This window comes from Vicugna pacos, chromosome 11 (assembly GCF_048564905.1).
Source record: "Vicugna pacos chromosome 11, VicPac4, whole genome shotgun sequence".
In the NCBI taxonomy this organism is placed as follows: Eukaryota; Metazoa; Chordata; class Mammalia; order Artiodactyla; family Camelidae; genus Vicugna; species Vicugna pacos.
Window position 1 is genome coordinate 46,792,100 of NC_132997.1, and position 19,414 is coordinate 46,811,513.

The 19,414-nt window shown below is 39.3% G+C and overlaps 1 protein-coding gene and 1 long non-coding RNA gene across 6 annotated transcripts in view; one reads left to right on the forward strand and one right to left on the reverse strand.

Moving 5' to 3' along the window:
- The window catches only part of LOC116282343 (uncharacterized), a 91,622-nt gene extending 86,339 nt beyond the window's left edge, over nucleotides 1–5,283 (forward strand). Inside the window, exons 3-4 of the long non-coding RNA XR_012077356.1 lie at nucleotides 4,762–4,819; nucleotides 5,172–5,283. This is a non-coding gene — a long non-coding RNA (uncharacterized lncRNA). The remainder of the gene's footprint in view (nucleotides 1–4,761; nucleotides 4,820–5,171) is intronic.
- Nucleotides 1–19,414, reverse strand: part of LRMDA (leucine rich melanocyte differentiation associated) — a 1,104,406-nt gene that overhangs the window by 3,717 nt on the left and 1,081,275 nt on the right. For all 5 annotated transcript variants that reach the window (XM_072971251.1, XM_072971254.1, XM_072971255.1 and 2 more), the window contains 6 exons: nucleotides 16,770–16,951; nucleotides 9,611–9,740; nucleotides 5,890–9,109; nucleotides 5,222–5,307; nucleotides 4,939–5,046; nucleotides 3,444–4,607 (listed from right to left, as the gene is read on the reverse strand). The gene's annotated coding sequence lies outside the window, so the exon portion shown is untranslated. The remainder of the gene's footprint in view (nucleotides 1–3,443; nucleotides 4,608–4,938; nucleotides 5,047–5,221; nucleotides 5,308–5,889; nucleotides 9,110–9,610; nucleotides 9,741–16,769; nucleotides 16,952–19,414) is intronic.

Below are 19,414 nucleotides of genomic sequence, written 5' to 3' on the forward strand. Positions count from 1 at the left end.
TCATTGTTGTTTTAAAAGTGGTTTTTTATTTTTGTTTTAATTTGCATTTCCCTCATGAGATATGATGTTGAACGTCATTTCATATGCTTCTTTGCCATTTGTATATCCCCTGTGCTGATGTGTTTGATATTTTGCCTTAAAATTTTTTTTGGTTGGTTGTTTTCTTATTGCTGAGTTTTAAGAATTCTTTGTACATTCCAGATATAAGTCCTTCATCAGATGCTTGATTTGCAAATATTTTCTAACAGTCTGTGGCTTTACATTCTCTTAACAGTGTATTTCGAAGAGCAAGGTTTTAACTTTAATAATATCTAATGGGGCCATGTTTTTCCTTTTGTGGATCATTTTTTGGTTATGACCTTTTAGATAGGAAAATCAAATAAATATCATACAGGTTTCCTTCTAGAAGTTTTATGGTTTTGCATTTAACATTTAGGTCTGTATTCACTTTTAGTTAATTTTTGTTTAAGTTGTGAAGCCTGTGTCTGTATGTAGAGACAGGTGTCTAGCTGTTTCAGTACTGTTCACTAGAAAGACTATTTTTTCTCTGTTGAATTGCCTTTGCATCTTTGCCAAAAGTCAAGTAACTATGTTTATATATCTCTGTTGTTTTCCACTGATGTCTGTGTTTATTCTTTCAACAAAACCATAGTTTCTAACAGAAGAGTAAGACATATTATGCCTTGAAACTTCGTTCTTTTTGATTCATTAGGTAGCTATTCTAGGTCTTTGGCTTTTCTATATACATTTTAGAATTAATTATAAAAAAAAAGCTTGCTGGGACTTTGGGGTTGCATTAACTCTGTAGAACAAGTTGGGAAGAACTGACATCTTAACAATTTTGAGACTTCTAATGCATGAATGTTGAATATCTCTTCTTTTATTTGCATCTTTTTTGATTTATCAGTGTTTCATAGTTTTCTACATATAGATCCCCTACATTTAAAAATGTATAGCTAAGTATTTCCTTTTTAGGTGCTATTGTACATGGTACTAAATTATTTAAAATTCCAAGTGTTTGCTTATATATAGTAAAGTAATTGATTTTTGCATACTGATCGTGTCATATAACCGTGGTATACTCACTAATTCCAAGAGTTTGTTTTTTTATAGAATCATTGAGTTTTTCTACATACACATCCAGAAATAAAGACAGCTTTATTTCTTCCTTTTCAAGCTGTATAACTTTTATTATTTTCTTATTGAACTAGCTAGGATTTGCATTATAATGTTGAATATATGTAGTAAAAGAGGGTATCTTTGTTTTGTTCCAAAACTCAGGAGGAAGGTCTTACACTGTTAGCTATAGAGGTTCTCTAATATAGGCTTTTACTGGTTAAGGAAATTCCCTTTATTCTAGTTTTTAAAATTCAATACCCATTTAGGATTTTTATTAAACTTCTACATCTGTTGATATGAGAATATGACTTTTCTTATTCAGTCTGTTAACAGTGAATCACACTGATTTGTGATACCAAATTATCTTTGACTGCCTGGAATGAACTCCTCTGAATAGATATGATGCTGGAGTCAATTTATTCATATTTTGTTAAGTCTTTTGTCTGTTTTTGAGATAAAAGTACCAGCCTGTAGTTTCCTTTCTTGTGGTGTCTTTACAGGATGTTTGTATTAGGGTAATGCTGGCTTCTTAAAATGAGTTGGGATGTGTTCCCGCCTGTCATGAAAAAATTTTTTTGAATACTGTGGAGAATTGGTATAGTTTGGTAGAATTCACTGGTAAAATCACCTGGACCCAGTGATTTCATTTTGGAAGACTGTAAATGATGAGCTCAGTTTCTTTAACAGTTATGGTACTATTCATATCTGTTTCTCCTTAAGTGAGATATGGTAATTTTTGTAATTTAAGACAGTGGTCCATTTCATCTAAGTTATCAAATTTGTGGGTGTAGAATTGTTCATAGTACTTCTTTTTTACCCTTTTAATGTCCTTGAGAGTAGCAGTAATGACCCCCTCTTCTCTCATTCCTGATAATTGTAATTTATATCTCTTTTTCTTTTTCAGGTTTAGCCTGCCTAGAGGCTTATAATTTTTTTAAAAAATCTTTTCAAAATGAATTTTAGTCTTGTTTTAGTCTTATTTCCTGTTTCCCTAACTTTTCTTGATTTCTCCTCTAATTTTTGTCATTTCTTTCCCCTGCTTGCCTTAGGTTCAGTGTGTTCTTCTTACTGTAGTTTCCTTAGTTGGGTATTTAGGTTATTAACTTCAAGTTCATATATTAGAAAAGAAGAAAGATTTAATGTTACACGTCTCCCTCTAAGCACATTTTGATGTTATTTTAAAGTATTTTTAAATTGCCTTGAAATTTATTTGACCTAGAGATGATTTAGAAGTGTGTTGTTTAATATCCAAATGTTTGGACCTTTTCCAGCTATCCTTTTGTTACCGAGTTCTAGTTTAATTCTGTGGTAATCTGAAACCATACTTTGCATGATTTCTGTTCTTTTAAAACCGTTAAGATGTATGTGATGGCCCAGTGTATCATCTATTTTGGTGACTCTTCCATGTGTGCTTGAGAAGAATGTGTATTGTATTTACGTCAGTTTGACCAAGTTGGTTTGTAGTGTTGTTCAGGTCATTTCTGTCTTTACTAATTTTTGGCCTGCCTAGTCTATCAGTTACTGATAATTGTGTTGAAATCTCCACATATAATAGGAGACTAAACTATTCTCCTTTCTATTCTATTATGTATTGTCTCATATATTTTGATGCCCTTTTGTTAGGTACATACATGTTTATGATTTTTTGTATGTTCCTGTAGAACTCACCTCCTTCTCTATGTAATAAATAGTCTTTATCCCTGATAATCTTTCCTCTTCTGAAATCTGCTTTCTTTGAAATTCATATAGTTATGCCTGCTTAATTTTGACTTATGTTAGCATGTTAAATTATTTACCATTCCTTTACTATAGTCAGGGTCTTTATATTTAAAGTAGCTTTCTTTTAAATGGCACATAATTATGTTTCTTTCTCTGGTCTGACAGTCTCAACTTTTAATTGTGGTGTTTAGACCATTTACAGCGAGAGTGATTATTTCTATAGTTGGATTAAAATCTGCTATCTTTTTATCTGTTTTCTACATATTACATTTGTTCTTTGTACCTCCTGTTTGTTTTCTTTGGTCTTAATTGAGCATGTTTATCTTTTGTCTCCTCTTGGTGTATCATTTATATTTTTAGTGATTTCCTTAGGGTTCACAATAGAGTAAAAACAATCTAAATCAGCTTCCAAGTAACACTATACCACTTTATGTATACTGCAGGGACCTTATAACAGTATTTCCAATTTCTTCAACTTTCCCTTGTGAAATTTCTGAAATATCTATCTTACCCATATGCTATAGTTTACCCAATACATGGTTACTTTATTGCTTTGAACAAAAATATTTCTTTTGGGTGAACAAAGAATAATAAAATATTTTTACCTTTATTCCATCTCTGGCACTCTTCCTTTCTTCATGTAGAACCACGTTTTTGACCTATATCATTTTCATCTGTCAGAAGAAAGTCTCTTAGTTTTGCAGGACTGTTCTTCTGGTAACATTCTCTTTGGTTTTGTTTGTCTAAGAAAGTCTGTTTCTTCTTAACTTTTAACAAATACTTTTGCTGGAGATAGAATTTGAGGTTGGCCATTTTCTTTCAACACTTGCAACATTGTACAGCATTCTACTTTTGCTTGCACAAATTCTGAGGAGACTTTTGCTGTATTATCCTTGTTCCTATATTGGGAAGGTTTTCTTCCCTCTAGTTTGTTTCTTTCAGGAGTTTCTCTTTGTCTTTGGTTTTCTACAGTTGAATATGCTATGCCTAAATGTGGTTTTTGTTATTTATCTTGCTTAGTGTTCTCGGAGCTTCTGAAACCTGTGGTTTGGTGTCACTAATTTTGATACCATCTCAGCGGTTATTACTTCAAACACTTCTTCTGTCCCATTCTTTCTGGTACGACAATTGTGTCTGTGTATTCTTTGATAGTCTGCTCTTTTTTTTTTTTCTGTTTGTGCTTCAATTTGGAAGTTTTTATTGCTCTATCGACAAGTTTATTAATTCTTTCCTTGACTATGTCAAGTCAGCATATGAGCCTTCTTTAAGTCAAGTCTGTGTTTTTGATTTCTAACAAACAGTTTCTGTTGAATTTTGTTATAATTTCCACAACTCCCCTGACATCCATTTGATTGTGCATGTGGTTTTTCATTAGAAGCATTAACCATGATTACATGCTTACTTTAAATTCCTGAAATTCGTTACTTGTTAATTGGTTTTGATGACTGCTTTGTCTCCGCAAACTGTCTTTTCTTGCCATTTGGTATGCCTTTTGATTTTTTTATTAAAGGTTGACATGTTGTATCAATAGGAGCTACTGAGGTAATAGACCTTTTGTGGGCAGGATTTGTTAATCTGGATATGTGTTGGGCTGTCGCTCATGTTTTCTGTAGCTATAGATAGTGAGACTCCAAATTCCTCTAGCATCATTATTTTTATTTCCTCTCTTAGCTTTAAGGCTTTTCTTTGTACTACTTCTCAGAGGGGTCTGTGTTGATAGCTTTTCTGTTGCAAGTCTCTGCTATACTGAGGGTTTGTTGACAGGGTAGCTGAGTGCAGAGGAGGGAAGAAATCTCAGTCTTAGTGGAGCTCTGTCTCAGGTGGGCTCAGAACTGTTAGCTTCCCCCATCTTTCTTGTACCCAGTTCCCGGTACATTTCCTTGAAGTTCTGTCCCCTATTAACTTTCTCTTTTCCCCCCTTAGGTGGAATACAAATGGTAGAAGGCCTACAAGAGGAAGGAAATCTCTTCCCCCAAGTGAGGTAAGGTTTTAAGTACTGCTGTGTGGCACAGTATTAGATAACAGATACACAGACTAGATATCAATGTAGTGGTGAGGAGGAGGTGGCAGCAGTTAGTGTCCTTGTCTGTCTCTATGTACCTGTGTATCTCTGTAATGGAAGAGGAAGCTTGTCAAGATCCTACTGGAGCACACCTCTTAGGGATTTTTCATATTCTGTAAGTGTCATCTAAAGCATTTGCAGCCCGTCTTAAGAGAGAGGAAGGAAAATATGTTGTGGGTATAACGTAAAATATAATGTATGATGACCATCACTCATAGGGGAGATGCAGAAATCATAAGATATGACTTACCCCTCACTCCATCATTCACAGACATAAAAACACAGAGATGGCATCCCAGCATTCAGGCAAGATACACATACCAGGAATGGTGAAGAACAGTATGTTGTCCCAGTAACTCGGATATTGTTTCCTGATAAAGTGGCAGGATGAGGGAAGCAATGGAAACCTGTGGAATAAAATTACTATGCCTCCAGATGCAATCTTTATATTTATTTGGATAAAAATTCTCCTGGTGTTTTGGGTGTCTAGTAGTTACAACAACCAAAGAGTCCCTAATCACATCTATCTGAACATGAAATGGGCAGATTCAGGAAATGGTTCTCTGGGTTAGTCCTTGCTTGCATGATTTAGGGAACCACAAGACACTGCACACTTCTGTGAGCAATGACCTTAAAAACTTTCAGCACAAACATACATCTCATAACACGACTGGTGTTAATTTGTATACTATGGTCGATTCCTGGATTTGGCATTAAGAGCCTCATTTAAGTGTTTTCCCATATTGCAACTTTGTGTATTTGGAGCTGTGAAAATCATACCAGTCAATGCCTGTCTTTCTATGAGATAATCACCCCCAAAGTTGCACTTCTACAGGAATTGTGAGGCTGTGCTATTACAATCCTGTAAGCTATATGTAAAGAAATCCAGTGATACTTCCTGTTCCATTTATTTTTCTCCCCAGCAACATGTAGCTCTTGAGAAACTGTTGTTAAACTATTAAACATATTTCAAACTGTCTTACACTTACCAGTCCTGTTATACGTCATCCTTGCAAAGCAGCACGGGAACTTAGAGAAAAAAATTCAGAAGACCACTCCAGGAAGGTTTTCTGCATGGACTCTTGTTGTTTGTAGCAAATTCATCTTTCACCCTTAGTGAGACTATTAGAACTGCACGGGTACCTCAAGGACTGTTAGGATGATTAAAAGTCACATTTAATAGTTGCTCCAGTAGCATCTTTACAAACATTTTAATTTTATATTTCTCAAGTAAGCCAATAAAACAGCATGATCTAAAAATTCTTAAATATATTAATAAAAATTTAAACATGCAAGTATTACTTATGCTGTTTTGAGTTAATTACATAATATTGCCTTGTGAACACCTTAATTAGATTAAACAAACATTGATCAGTGCACTTTCCCACTGATATTTCATTAACACACAATAAGCGTCTTGTTATATCTACATGTAACTAAATTAATTAAAGAGTCTGTCTGGAAATGAAAAGTTATGGAAAGATGTACAAAGCAAGCCCTTTTACACATAAACAGGATTGGAAAACTCAGCCTATGAATTAAAGCAGGGAAGAGAAATTAAACTCTGCCTATCTTAAGGGTTTAAAGTAATTAGATAAATGAATAACCATCTTTTTTTTTTTCATTGGGTTTCAGGCGTAGTATGAGTTAGACTAGGTTCATCTATCACTCTGTATTAAGGAAGAGGTTATGAAATATTACAATTATTCCTGAGGATTATGGTCTTTGTTTATTTCAAAAAGAACCTCGGTTTTAAACAGCATGGAAGATTTCTTAGCATGTGATGAAACAGCTCTCAGCTCATCAGCATGAAAATAAACAGCCTTCTTCATCTGGGAGATGCTGTAATTTTCCCATGATCTGGAAAATAATTCATGGCACTTTTTATGTTGTCATTAACTGTCACGTCTCTTGAGTTAAATATGAGCCCTGTCACTTGGAAGTCAGAAAGCGGCTCCTAAATTTCTCAATTTCATTAGCAATTGATTCAAATCATTTCCCGAAAATAGTCTGAATTGACATATGAATTGTAGTGGTTCCTCAGCTTGGTGATTAATTAATCAAGCCATCAGGTTCACATTAAACTATTTATCAATCTTACGATTTCCTGCTTTTCAGAAAAAATTAAAAAGCACTCTAATGATATTTTATGAGTTTTGAGAAAAATTAAAATGGGACTAAAAATGTAATCTGTCCTTCCTAATTCATGAAGCCCCATGATGTCAGTTTCTCTAAGCCAAGACAGTAAAAGGAGGCAATGGGACCGGAGTCTGTCCCTCACAGAAAGAATTTCTACAGGCCTGGTTCTTCACCTGTAAACTAAGGAAATTGGACTAACAATTTCTCGTTTTTCTCTCACTTTCAAAATTATGTTTGTGAATCGAAATGTAATCTGATTGTTCTGGTTACTTTTATTATTTTGATGTGTGCCATTGTCTTTACATTAAAAGCAAACAACGTGGGGTTATTGATAGAGCCTCAAAGACTCCACGTTAAAATTGTAACTGATGTTTTTGGAGCAGCTATGGACACCGTTCTGCAATTTGCATTTGAAACACAGTTTTCCAATCAAGGCCACATTAGTATGAGTCTTTTCTAATGGGCTCCTAGAACCACAGTCAGTTGCTTTAGCCCAGAATGACAGTATCAACCTTTCCACTACTGGGCCACAGCAAAAGCTGTTTGTTTGCTGAGAAAACTGCTGGCAGAACATCAAGGGTATGCCTATTTAATTTCATGCAAACTTTGCTGAGTTCAGTTAATAGCCAGCTCTTTTCATAATAATTTTCATAATAAATGGCCAACCAACTGAATTCAGCCCCTTTTCTTTCAAATTTGCAGTGTGTATAACTATAAAATGAATGCTTCGTTCTACACAAATCCCTCTGGTATTATTTACAGAAAGCTGGAGTCCCTCCTAAAGCTAACTGCGTTTGAAGTGCTGGGCTACCTCTAGCATCCTAGGACAGGGAGCGCAAACCACCCAAGAACCACCCTCCATGCACACGGCAGCTGGGGGACACAGGTGGGTTTTCATGGCTCACCTCGTCAATCATGCCTTCTCAGGAGGGTCGGGAGATTCACAGAAATGGCATCCTTTTCCTCCATTTCTTCCCATCCTCAGGGCTGGCTGTGGCTGGTCTCCCTGCACAGCATGAACTGCAGAGACCCACAGAACCCACCTCAAAGAGGGATTTCCCTGGAGGCTAGGTGAGGCGGCTCTATCCTTTGAAGGCAGGGAAGATGCCTAGGGAAATGTGGGGGTCTCACCTTGGACCATACGGCACTGGGAATCCTCCATCTCTATCCCTGCCACAGACACATATGCATTTTATGGACAAGGAGAATAAGAGCCAGAAAAAATAAGTAACTTGCCCAAGAATGAAACTTTTTGGAAAGCTATAGCCCAGAGGGGAAAGGGGGGAAAACGGAAAAAGGCTGAGAGACCCACAGCTGCACCAGGGACCTCCATACAAAGCACAGTCAGGCTGAGAAGGACAAATACCATGTATCACTTACATGTGGAATCAAAACAAATGGACTTACTTATAGAGCAGACATAGAAAACAAGCTTATGGTTACTGGAGGGAGGGGGAGGGCTAAAGGGCTAAATTAGAAATTTGGAATTAACAGATACACACTACTACATATAAAATAAACAACAAGGAACTACTGTATCGCACAGGTATCTTGTAATAACCTATTATGGAAAAGAATATTAAAAATATATATATAAATACATAACTGAATCACTTTGCTATATACCTGAAACACTGTAAATCAAATCAACTATACTTCAATAAAAACAAACAAACAAAAGACTTTATCTCCAAACAAGGTTATTTGTAGAACCGCTGAGATGCATGAAGAACTGGGAAAAAAAAAATAAAGTTCATCACACAACACTAAACTTGTGTTCCATCGTGGAAAAATATTGTCCATAACCCGTATTTTATCAATTACTGTTTATCTTTTGGGTGGCACAAAGATTTTTTTTTGCAAATAGTTCATTGGTTTGGCATAAACATTTAAAAATATGACAGTTTTTATAACCCTGTTTCAGTTTTGGTCCTTCCCCATCCCCCTCACCCCCCATACACCATACACCAGAAACCTCAAGAATGCAGAGAAGCCCAGGGCTCTTTCGTTCGACCTCACGTTTGCGCTGGCCGTCCTTCATTTTAGTCTCCACGATGCCAGAGTCCCAACCTGGGGGAAGACAAAACCACCTATTAAAGGAAAATAACGTGAGAGGACGGTACAAACACCAAATGAACCGCCTAAGGAAGCCCTATGACAGCTTTGGTCCACTGCCAAAGGGTGCCACCAATTATATTAATTAAGAGGAGGAAAAAATCCCTCACCTCTACATCAATATCCCTCTCCCGCTATCTTGTGATAATTTCACTTGTAATGCATAACTCGCCCAGGCCTTTTGTGGAACATGCCCTGCTTTCAAACTCCTGGGCTAGCACCACGAGGACGGAAAGGAATTGCATTTGCAAATGTCAGCCTACCTCATCCATCTCCCCTCATTCAAACAATACGCATTTGAGGTTCAGCAGTTGGAGTTATATATTTTTCCTTAATGTTGTTGTAAGGTAATGGTTCTCTTATCTGAAATTCATCAGCCTGCTATAAATTTAAACTCCATTACTGCCAATAGAGAAAAGCTAAGCACCAAACCACTTTCAATAAATTTGCACTTACGCAATTGAACTGATACGGCCTCAGAGGAAAAGGTGAAACTCGTCTTGAGATATTTAAGTTAGTCTGAGTCACAGCTTCGTCTGGTGTTAAATTGGACCCATCGAGAAAGGTAGGGTAGCACTCATCAGCCCTGAGTTATAAGAAGAGATTTTACGCTGAAAAAAACTCTGTCTCCAGCATTCATTATTAGATGGTTTAATAATGGCTGGCTCTGTTACTTGGGCACACCTAAAATGCTACCAATGCAGACCCTGATGGATGAATATTTCTATGAACAACACTAATCAGGCTTGGGCCAGCCCGAGTCCTGGAGATTTGCCATGGTCCAGTCACAAAGTTGTAAGTGAGGACGTCTATACACTCCAAGCAAAGAGGGTAGTTACAGACACTTGGACCTGCCTTCAGGATGTAGGGGTAGCGCCACTGTTAGTCTGCACGCCCACCGGGGACACAGCAGGTGTTATTTACCACCTTCTATTTCTGACGAGGAAGCTGAGGCTCAGGTACGTGACGTGGCCACCTCTACTAGGGGTGTGGAATCGGGACCTGATGTCATGTCTTCCTGGCTCTGTGTTTTTGGCCATGGAAGATCAAGAACACACCCAATTCAGCAACTTCAAAAGGCTGCTAGGATCTCTTGGTGAAGGACATCTTGATCAGGAGGCCAGAAGAATAAGCTGAGCTACCCAAAGAGTCACTGCTGTAGCTTCCTTGCAAAGGAGGCCTCCAGAAGTTGACCTTCTGAAGCAGTTCAGCTTGGGCAGAGGGGTCTGCTGGCCAGTCACAGTGGATAGTTTCATAGGCAGAGAACGACATGACCGGGCAAGAGCTTCCAGGCTTTTAGAAACTGGGGACTTAGAAATTTAAGATGAGTTCTATTTATGGTTGGGAAAAAGCATCTCTCTGTAGACTCGAGGATGGGAAGTTTAGCTCCCAGGACGTAATGAGCACGCTACAAGTTGTGGGGCTGAGCTGTCACACACACATGCACACAGCCACAACCCTCCCCAGTCCCCTTCGCCCATCCTGCCCTCCATGCCCATTCTACGGCCAGAACTGGCATCACATACCAGTCGCAAGAACTGAACAGCATTTGCACTTAATTGGACAATATACATTATTCATGAGCCTCGAGTCTGTGATGACTTTGGCATTCACTGAGGTGGGGGGGAATGGGGCATTAGTTTTCTTGGTACAAAACATTCCATGTTAAACTTCATTTGCAACCCGCTTTTCAATGTGAGGAATTAGAAATGCTTTTAAGCAAAGTTAGAAAGTATGAAATAGCTAGAAAACAAGCAGCAGCAACTTCTAAAGATGGCAAATAAAGGAGGAAAGCTGAGATTTTTCAGATGTCTCAATACTTAGAGCTCCAAGCTCCAAGTATAGGAGAGGGAGACTCAGCCTAAAATTCAGGCAAGTTAATAAAGACTGAAATGATAATAATGATAAATGTTTATATGCATATACATACTTATGTGTGTATATACCATAGATATTACATATAAACAAATATTTTATATTTGAATATATATGTGCATATATATTGCACATACACACACACACACATTCACATTTGTTTCAAACCAGCAGATGAGTTGTGGAGTTTTTTTTCTATCGTTATTTTTCCAAAATAAAAGGCATCATCTCCTGAGAGATAAAGAGGCCTACTTTAGGGCTGTATTATGCCCTTTTCCATTCCATTCAGAATGAAAACTTCAAAACCTATCAGAAGCTTTTGTAGACGGGTTGAATCCACCCAAGCATGTCTAGAGTCTCAGAACTGAGATCATCTACATCCGTCCCTTCATTTTGTGAATGAAGAAACTAAGGCACAGTGAAGGGTCCAGGATCCCTAGTGCTCATGGGATGACCAGGGAAGAAAGTTGGGCTTTCTTGGCAATTTTCTTTCCCTATGTCCCTCACATGATCACAGCCCCCGGGAAAGCCTTTTACTCAGAGGCTTTGAAGTCAAAACACATCTTACGCAGATACTACAGGATCGTGGGCAATACTGTTCATCTCATTACGTCTTAATTCTTCAGTCATAAATGGAGATAAACTCTGGAGGTTAACTGTTAGGTTTAGAGGTGGCAACTACAGGGACAGCCCTTACGACCATGCCCAGCATACACCAGCCCTCCGGAAACATTCACTGGGATTGTCCTGTTCTTTATTATAAAGTCTGAACACATAGCCCACCTAGACATTCTCCCTCTTGCTTGCTAGTTTTCCCCCATTGGTGACATGAGTCTAGTTTTCTCAGCTAGACATGGAGTTCCTTGGATCAGTCATCTTGTAGTCACACTTAGTATTCTCCACGCCCGGTCTTAATTCAGCTAGCAGGTGCTCAATAATGATAAAAATTGTGTTTTACTTGGTGGCCAGTTAATAACGTGCAGTCTTTTCACATGTCCCTGTGATGATGGCGTACCTGCCATCAGAAATCAGTGCTGATTCTACACTTTATTACTGCAGAAAAATCCCATTAACAGGAACACTGACAAGCAAAGGTCCCCTCTTTGTCTCAGTTAATGCTCACAAGGAGCTAGGCAGGCAGATACCACCACCCTCGTTTAATAGGGTGAGTTTTGGGGAAGACGGAGCAATGTGAAGTCCAGAAGCAAAGGGATGGGCCTGGAAAAGAATCTCAGGTTTCCCATCCTCCATCCAGCATGGATGCCCCGCCTCTCAGTGTAGACTCACTGTCTATTGCTGTGGGGTGAACACAAGCGAGGTCTCACTTTAAGGATGATGCTTTCAGAAGAGTAGGGTAAGATAAATAGATGTACTCACTTCTGAAAGTATTTTATTTGAGAACCCCCCAAAGCTGGAGTCAAGTGATCGTCCCCGAGGTCTGAAGCACAGCTGCAAGAGGTGAGATTTCTCTGAAGTTTCCCGTGAGACAACCTCACATTAAAATATATGGGTTTGTTTTAACCTACATATACTCCTTTCGTATGGTATTACCAGATACACCCTAATATATATAATACAGATAAACAACAAAGACCTACTGTATAGCACAGGGAAATATATTCAGTTTCTTATAATAACTTATAATGGAAAAGAATCTGAAAAAAAAGTTTACGTATATGTATAACTGAATCACTTTGCTGTACACCTGAAACTAACACTGTAAATCAACTACACTTCACTTAAAAAACAAAAATAAAGTCATTTTTGAGCTAAACAAGAAAAGAGCTATCAAGCCACAGAAAGACATGGAGGGACCTTAAATGCACATTGCTAAGTGAAAGAAGCCATTCTAAAAAGGCTACAGAATTTCTTATCTCAACTATACAACAATCTGGAAAACAACAGTAAAAAGATCAGTGGTTACTAAGGTTTTGGGGGTGGAAGGGAAAACTGAATAGGCAGAAATCAGAATTTGGGGAGCAGTGAAACTATTCTTTAATGGTGGTTATTTGATTTGCATTTGTCAAAACTCAACATATACAAGATCTTGTGGTAGCTCACAGTGAAAAAAAATGAATATATGTATTTTCACATATAACTGAAATAATTGTGCTCTACACTGGAAATTGACAAAACATTGTAAAATACTATATATAACTCAATAAAAAAAAGTTAAAAAAACTCAACAAACAACACAACACAAAAAGTGACCCTAATGTTGATTATGGATTTTAGTTAATAATTATGTATCAGTGTTGCTTCATCAATTGTAACAAATGTACTACACTAATACGAAATGTATTAGAAGGGGTAGATGGGAACTCTATATTCTGCACAATCTTCCTGTGTATCTAAAATTTTTCTAAAGATACATTTTATTTAAATCAAAAAAATATATGTACAGTTACTCCTTAAATCTAAAGTAAAACAGGCAGGAAAATGCACAATTTTCTCTTACACAGTTCAGGGCACCTGGCCCTGTGCACCAAGATTCAGAAGAATGGTTGGGGGCTATCTCTACAGTGATCTCCAAATCTCAGCTCCCGCCCACATGTGTGATGACCGCACAGTCTATTATCAGGGCACAACTAACGGTCCTCAGTGAGGATGAGGGCGTGCCCATAGACAGCAACTGGGCTGACCCTCCGTCAGTTTTCCTTAAGGAGCTACGGAGGATGCTGGCTTTCCCACAAAAGCCCTAAGAGCAGCTGAACTTATTTCTCTTCTGTCCATGTGTATTAATTCCTGTTTCTGTAATGAGATACAGAAGAGAAAAAAAGTGGAAGAGGACTGATGTGGAATCAGATTGGGCCTGATGAGTTATGGAGCCTGCCTTCTCATCAGCGATGTAAAACAGCCCGGGCTCTATTTACTGCCGCTGTCAGCAGGATCGATAAATAACATTTTCAGTGACATGAAGAGGGAACGCGTGAGCTCAATGAAATGAAGGGGAGCCGGAGGTAGAAGCAGACAATAACCTGTTTTTTCTTCCTGCCCTGGCAGGAGTCACCTGTTTGGCTGGGAGAGAGAAGGGGGTACAAATCTGGTCTGGCTTTTAAAAGGGGAGGTGGATGCACCCAGGGAGGAGAAGAGGGCTTTTCTGCTGAGAGGGGAGGCAAGGAATGGTGCGGTCCATTGTCACCATCACTTCCTTCCTGTATGGCGCCACACCCCTTCTCAGCCAATACACCATCATCAGCTGACCCACGTGGGCAATGCCCCATCTTCTCAGCCACTTCAGAGGGAGATATCTGACTTAGTGTTTCTACTTGAGAAAGCAGCCTGGGCTAAGGTGGAACCCAGAGGAGATGAGTCTGACTGCCAGAGGGCCAAGGGGATGCTGACCATTGAGAAAGGCCCCCATGGTTAGAGGGGTTAGGTCGTGGGATCGCAGAATTCCAGTTCCCTCCAGCAAGAGTTTGGAGGCCAAGAATGAACAGAATCACAGAATTTCCACTTTGAAGGAATCTCTGAGGTCATCTGGTCCAGCCACCCACCAAACATCAGAATCATCTTATGAGGGGCAGACCCAGACTCTGAACACAGGGAGATCACAGACTCTTTCCATCAGAGGACCCTCCAGGCTGCAGGGGTGAGGGAAGTGCCCGATGCCAGGCAGCAGCCACACGGAGCTGCAGTCTGCCTGCTCTGTGTGCCAGCCAGCTAAAGGGCGGGCAGGCTGCGACACTGGGCACACCCAAGTGGTCCCCGGTGGCCCCTCCTGCCTTGGCTTTGGGGACAGTTCAGAACAAGATGCTCTTCACAGAAAGCACAGGAAAGAAGCTCAGTTTCAGTTATGGTGAAAAAGTCACTCTGAGGACTTCATATACATTAATGTTTCTTTTCCTTTAGGAACATGCTTGCTTAGAAGGTTCATTTGGGCTAAAAACCATGAGCAGTTAAGAGTCATTTATAAATCTTGGCTATCTCAGACTCTGTGGCATGTCAGAGTTTTGGCAGAAACCAGCTGTCTGTCTGATGAAGCATTGGGGAGAGAGAGGAAGAGAAAGGAGGAAGTCACCAGCGGGGGGGAGGAGAGGCATGGTGGGCAGAAAGAGGAGAGAGAAGGAAGAAAAGGAGAAATCTGGGAAACAGGAAACAGGAGGGAAAAGAAAGAGAAAAGGAGGCTGAGCTAAAGGAGGGATGAGAAGGAGGAGGCAAGAGAGAGACTCCAGCAAATCCCTGCGCCCCTTAACACTGCTCCCAACTTATAAACACTGTTAACTGGGCAGAAAGCAACATCACCAAATGAAGTTCTCCTCCAGACACTGTGTTGCAAAGTTCCAAGAAAGAGAGGAGATTATATACATAGCTCTTCCTCAATTTATGATGGAGTTACGTCCCCATAAATTCACTGAAAGTTGAGACCATCATAAATTGAAATGTATCTGGTGCCCCTACCCTACCAAACCTCATAGCTTAGCCCCATCTGCCTTCAACATGCTCAGAACACTTAGACTAGCCCACAGCTGGGCAAAACTGTCTAGCACAAAGCCTGTTTTACAATGAAGTGTTGAGTCTCTCATGTAATTTAGTGAATAGTGTACTGAGAGTGAAAAACAGGACGGCTGTCTGGGTACCGAATGGTTGAAAGTACACTGGTTGTTGGCCGGGGCTGCCTGTGAGCGGTGGCTGCCGCAGCCCAGCATCACAAGAGAGCATCGCCGTGCATATCACTAGCCCAGGGAAAGACCAAAATGCAGAATTCAACATATAGCTTCTACTGAATTCACATTACCTTCACATCATTGTAATGTTGAAAAATCCTGTGTCGAAGCATCGTAAGTCATAGACTGTCTGTATGTGTGTGTATGTATATGTGTGTGTGTGTGTGTGTGTGTACGTACATATATATATGTATATTCCAGATTCTAATTCCAAGTATCTTTTGGGGAAATCCAACGAAATCCTTCTGGCAACAGGAATACATCAAAAAGTCCTTTTTAATATTCAGAATAATGGGTGCTTACTAGATGCCATGCATTGTTCAACATACTTACCAGCATTAATGCATCAAATCCACATGCCAAGCCTATGAAATTGGGCCATTACCTGTTTTGCCAGCAAGCATAGAGACTGAGGGACTGTCTACAAACACACAACCAGGAATGCAGGAGCCAGGATTTGCTCTCAGGTAGTCTGGCTACAGAGCTTGGAAATTTGACCACCTTATGATTCTGCCTCCTATTCACTTGCAAATCACTGATTCATTCAATAGATGCTTACTGAGCTCCCCATCAGGGAGTCAGTCAGGCTCGGACCCTCCCACAGTAACACTACCTGGGCACAAAGGATACAGGCAACAATAGGCACATTCTCTGCTCTGAAGGACATGGGTCTGATGGGTAAGACCTCACAATGAATGGTAGGTAACTGCATGGTTATTTGTCTGTGTGCTCTCAAAGGGATAAGCAAGACAGGTGCACACAAATTTGCATTTCTAATAAGCTCTCACACGTGTCAGTGTTGCTGGCTTGGGGACCATGCTCTGAGGACCACTGGGTTAGAAATAGTCTGTTAAGCAGAGAGAAGAGAAGTTGAGACCTAGACTATGACTGAGAGGTTTCCAGGTGAAGAGGCAGGAAGAGAGAATGTCTACAGACCTGGAGGCAACAGGCAGATAGATGCCACTGGGGGAAATGGAGGTGATGGCTGGAACCTGAAGGGCACAGCTGGTGAGGAAAGGAGGTGATGCTGAAGAGGCAACTAGGAGGCCAGGTGAATGTAACAGAGCTCTTACCCATTCCAGGAGATGGTTCCATCCCACCAACAGTCCCACTGCCGTACCACAAAGAGTTCCTTGTTTCCAGAAGGTGAAGTCTTCTTTTGATATGAAAGGCAAGTCAGATTTTCAATCACTTATCTGTCCATCTTCCCTCTTCTCTTGGGCAGTCTGTCCCAGGCCGGAATGACCTCATGTTTCTGCACGAGAAAAAGAAACATGTACAAGTTGAGGATGTGGCTTTGTCCATGATAAAACCAGCTCTTTATGGTGATCACACACGTGACTGCTTCCACAGATGGTTTTGAAAGGAACTGGAAGGTCCCTCTGGCTGCTTAAGAGAGTCCAAATCTCACTATTGTAGCACTTTTACTCATCTACTAGATCACCATGTGAATCCTATTAACAAACAAATGTATATGTGGGAAAGATAATTTATTACTATCAAATGCTCATGAATACAGCCATAGAGAGGGGTTTATCAGGATACCTACTTGTCATCCATGGCCTGGGGTTAAAGGAGCAGAGGCCTCTGACAGGATGGTACAATCCTACTCTCTGAATGATATACCATCCTGGTCTGAAATGGTAGAGTAGCACACATCTTTCAAGAAAGAAATAAACATTTCTCCAAAGAAGACATACAGGTGGCCAACGAGCACAGGAAAAGATGCTCCACATCATTAATGATTAGAGAAATGCAAAGGATGATTAGAGAAATGCACAGCAAACGAAACCATAAGTAAAATGAAACGATGACCTACGGAATGGGAGAAAATTTTTGCAAACGATGAAACCGACAAAGGCTTGATCTCCAGAATATATAAGCAGCTCATACAACTTAATAAGAAAAAAACAAACAACCCAATCCAAAAATGGGCAGGAGACCTAAACAAGCAATTCTCCAAGGAATACATGCAAATGATCAATAGGCACACGAAAAAATGCTCAATATCACTAATTATCAGAGAAATGCAAACCAAAACTACAGTGAGGTATCACCTCACATCAGCCAGAATGGCCATCATTCAAAAGTCCACAAATGACAAATGCTGGAGAGGCTGTGGAGAAAAGGGAACCCTCCTACACTGCTGGTGGGAATGCAGTTTGGTGCAGCAACTGTGGAAAACAGTATGGAAATTCCTCAAAAGACTAGGAATATAGACTTACCATATGACCCAGGAATCCCGCTCCTGGACATATCCAGAAGGAACCCTACTTCAAAAAGACACCTGCACCCCAATGTTCTATTTACAGTTTACTATTTACAATAGCCAAGACATGGAAACAGCCTAAATGTCCATCAACAGATGATTGGATAAAGAAGAAGTGGTATATTTATACAATGGAATACTATTCAGCCACAAAAACCGACAACATAATGCCATTTGCAACAATGTGGATGTTCCTGGAGAATGTCATTCTAAGAGAAGCCAGAAAGAGAAAGAAAAACACCATATGAGATTGCTCATATGTGGAATCTAAAACAAATTTAAAAATGAAAGAACATAAATACAAAACAGAAACAGACTCATAGACATAAGAGTACAAACTTTTCATTGCCAAGGGGGTGAGGGGTGGGAAGGGTCAGACTGGGATTTCAAAATTTGTAGATACTGACAGGCATGTGTGGAATAGATAAACAAGATTATACTGTATAGCACAGGGAAATGTATACAAGATCTTGTGGTAGCTCACAGCAAAAAAAATGTGACAATGGATATATGTATGTTCATTATAATTGAAAAATTGTGCTCTATGCTGGAATATGACACAACATTGTAAAATGACTATAACTCAATAAAGTGTTAAAAAAAAGCCCCAAAAGATACATGCACCCCAGTTTTCATAGCAGCACTATTTACAACAGCCAAGACATGGAAGCAACCTAAATATCCATCAACAGATGAATGGATAAAGAAAACATAGTACACACACACACACACACAAAATGGAATGCTACTCAGCCATAAAAAGGAATGAAATAATGCCATTTGCAGCAAATGGATGAACCTAGAGATTATCATACTAAGTGAAGTAATTCAGAGAAAGACAAATATATGATGTTGCTTATATGTGGAATCTAAAAAAATGATACAAATGAACTTATTTACAAAACATAGAGAGTCATAGACATAGAAAACAATCATATGGTTACCTGGGGGAAAGTGGGGAGGGAGGGATAAACTGGGAGTCTGGGATTGGCAGATACAAACTACTCTGTACAGACTAAATAAACAAGGTCCTACTGTATAGCACAGGAAACTATATTCAGTGGCTTGTAGTAACCTGGAATGGTAAAGAATTTATATGTATGTATAACTGAATCACTATGCTGTATACCAGAAACTAATACAACATTGTAGATCAGCTGTACTTCAATTTATAAAAAGTTAAAAAAGAAAGTAAAAAAAAATTACAAATATGAAAGCAGAAATAAAAGTGGGTAACATTCACTTAAAAAATTGAAATAAAACAAAAACATCAAGAAAAAAATCACTTAAGCTTGTCAACATGAATTACAGTTTGAATGTTCTTTTCTTCTGCCAATAGGTACACTTCATTGAGTACCTTAAGGCATCTGGTAGTTGTCCTGAGATGACGAAGGTGGGCGCGTGGCTTGAGGAGGAGTATACATAAGAAAGTCTAAACCTCCCAACCAT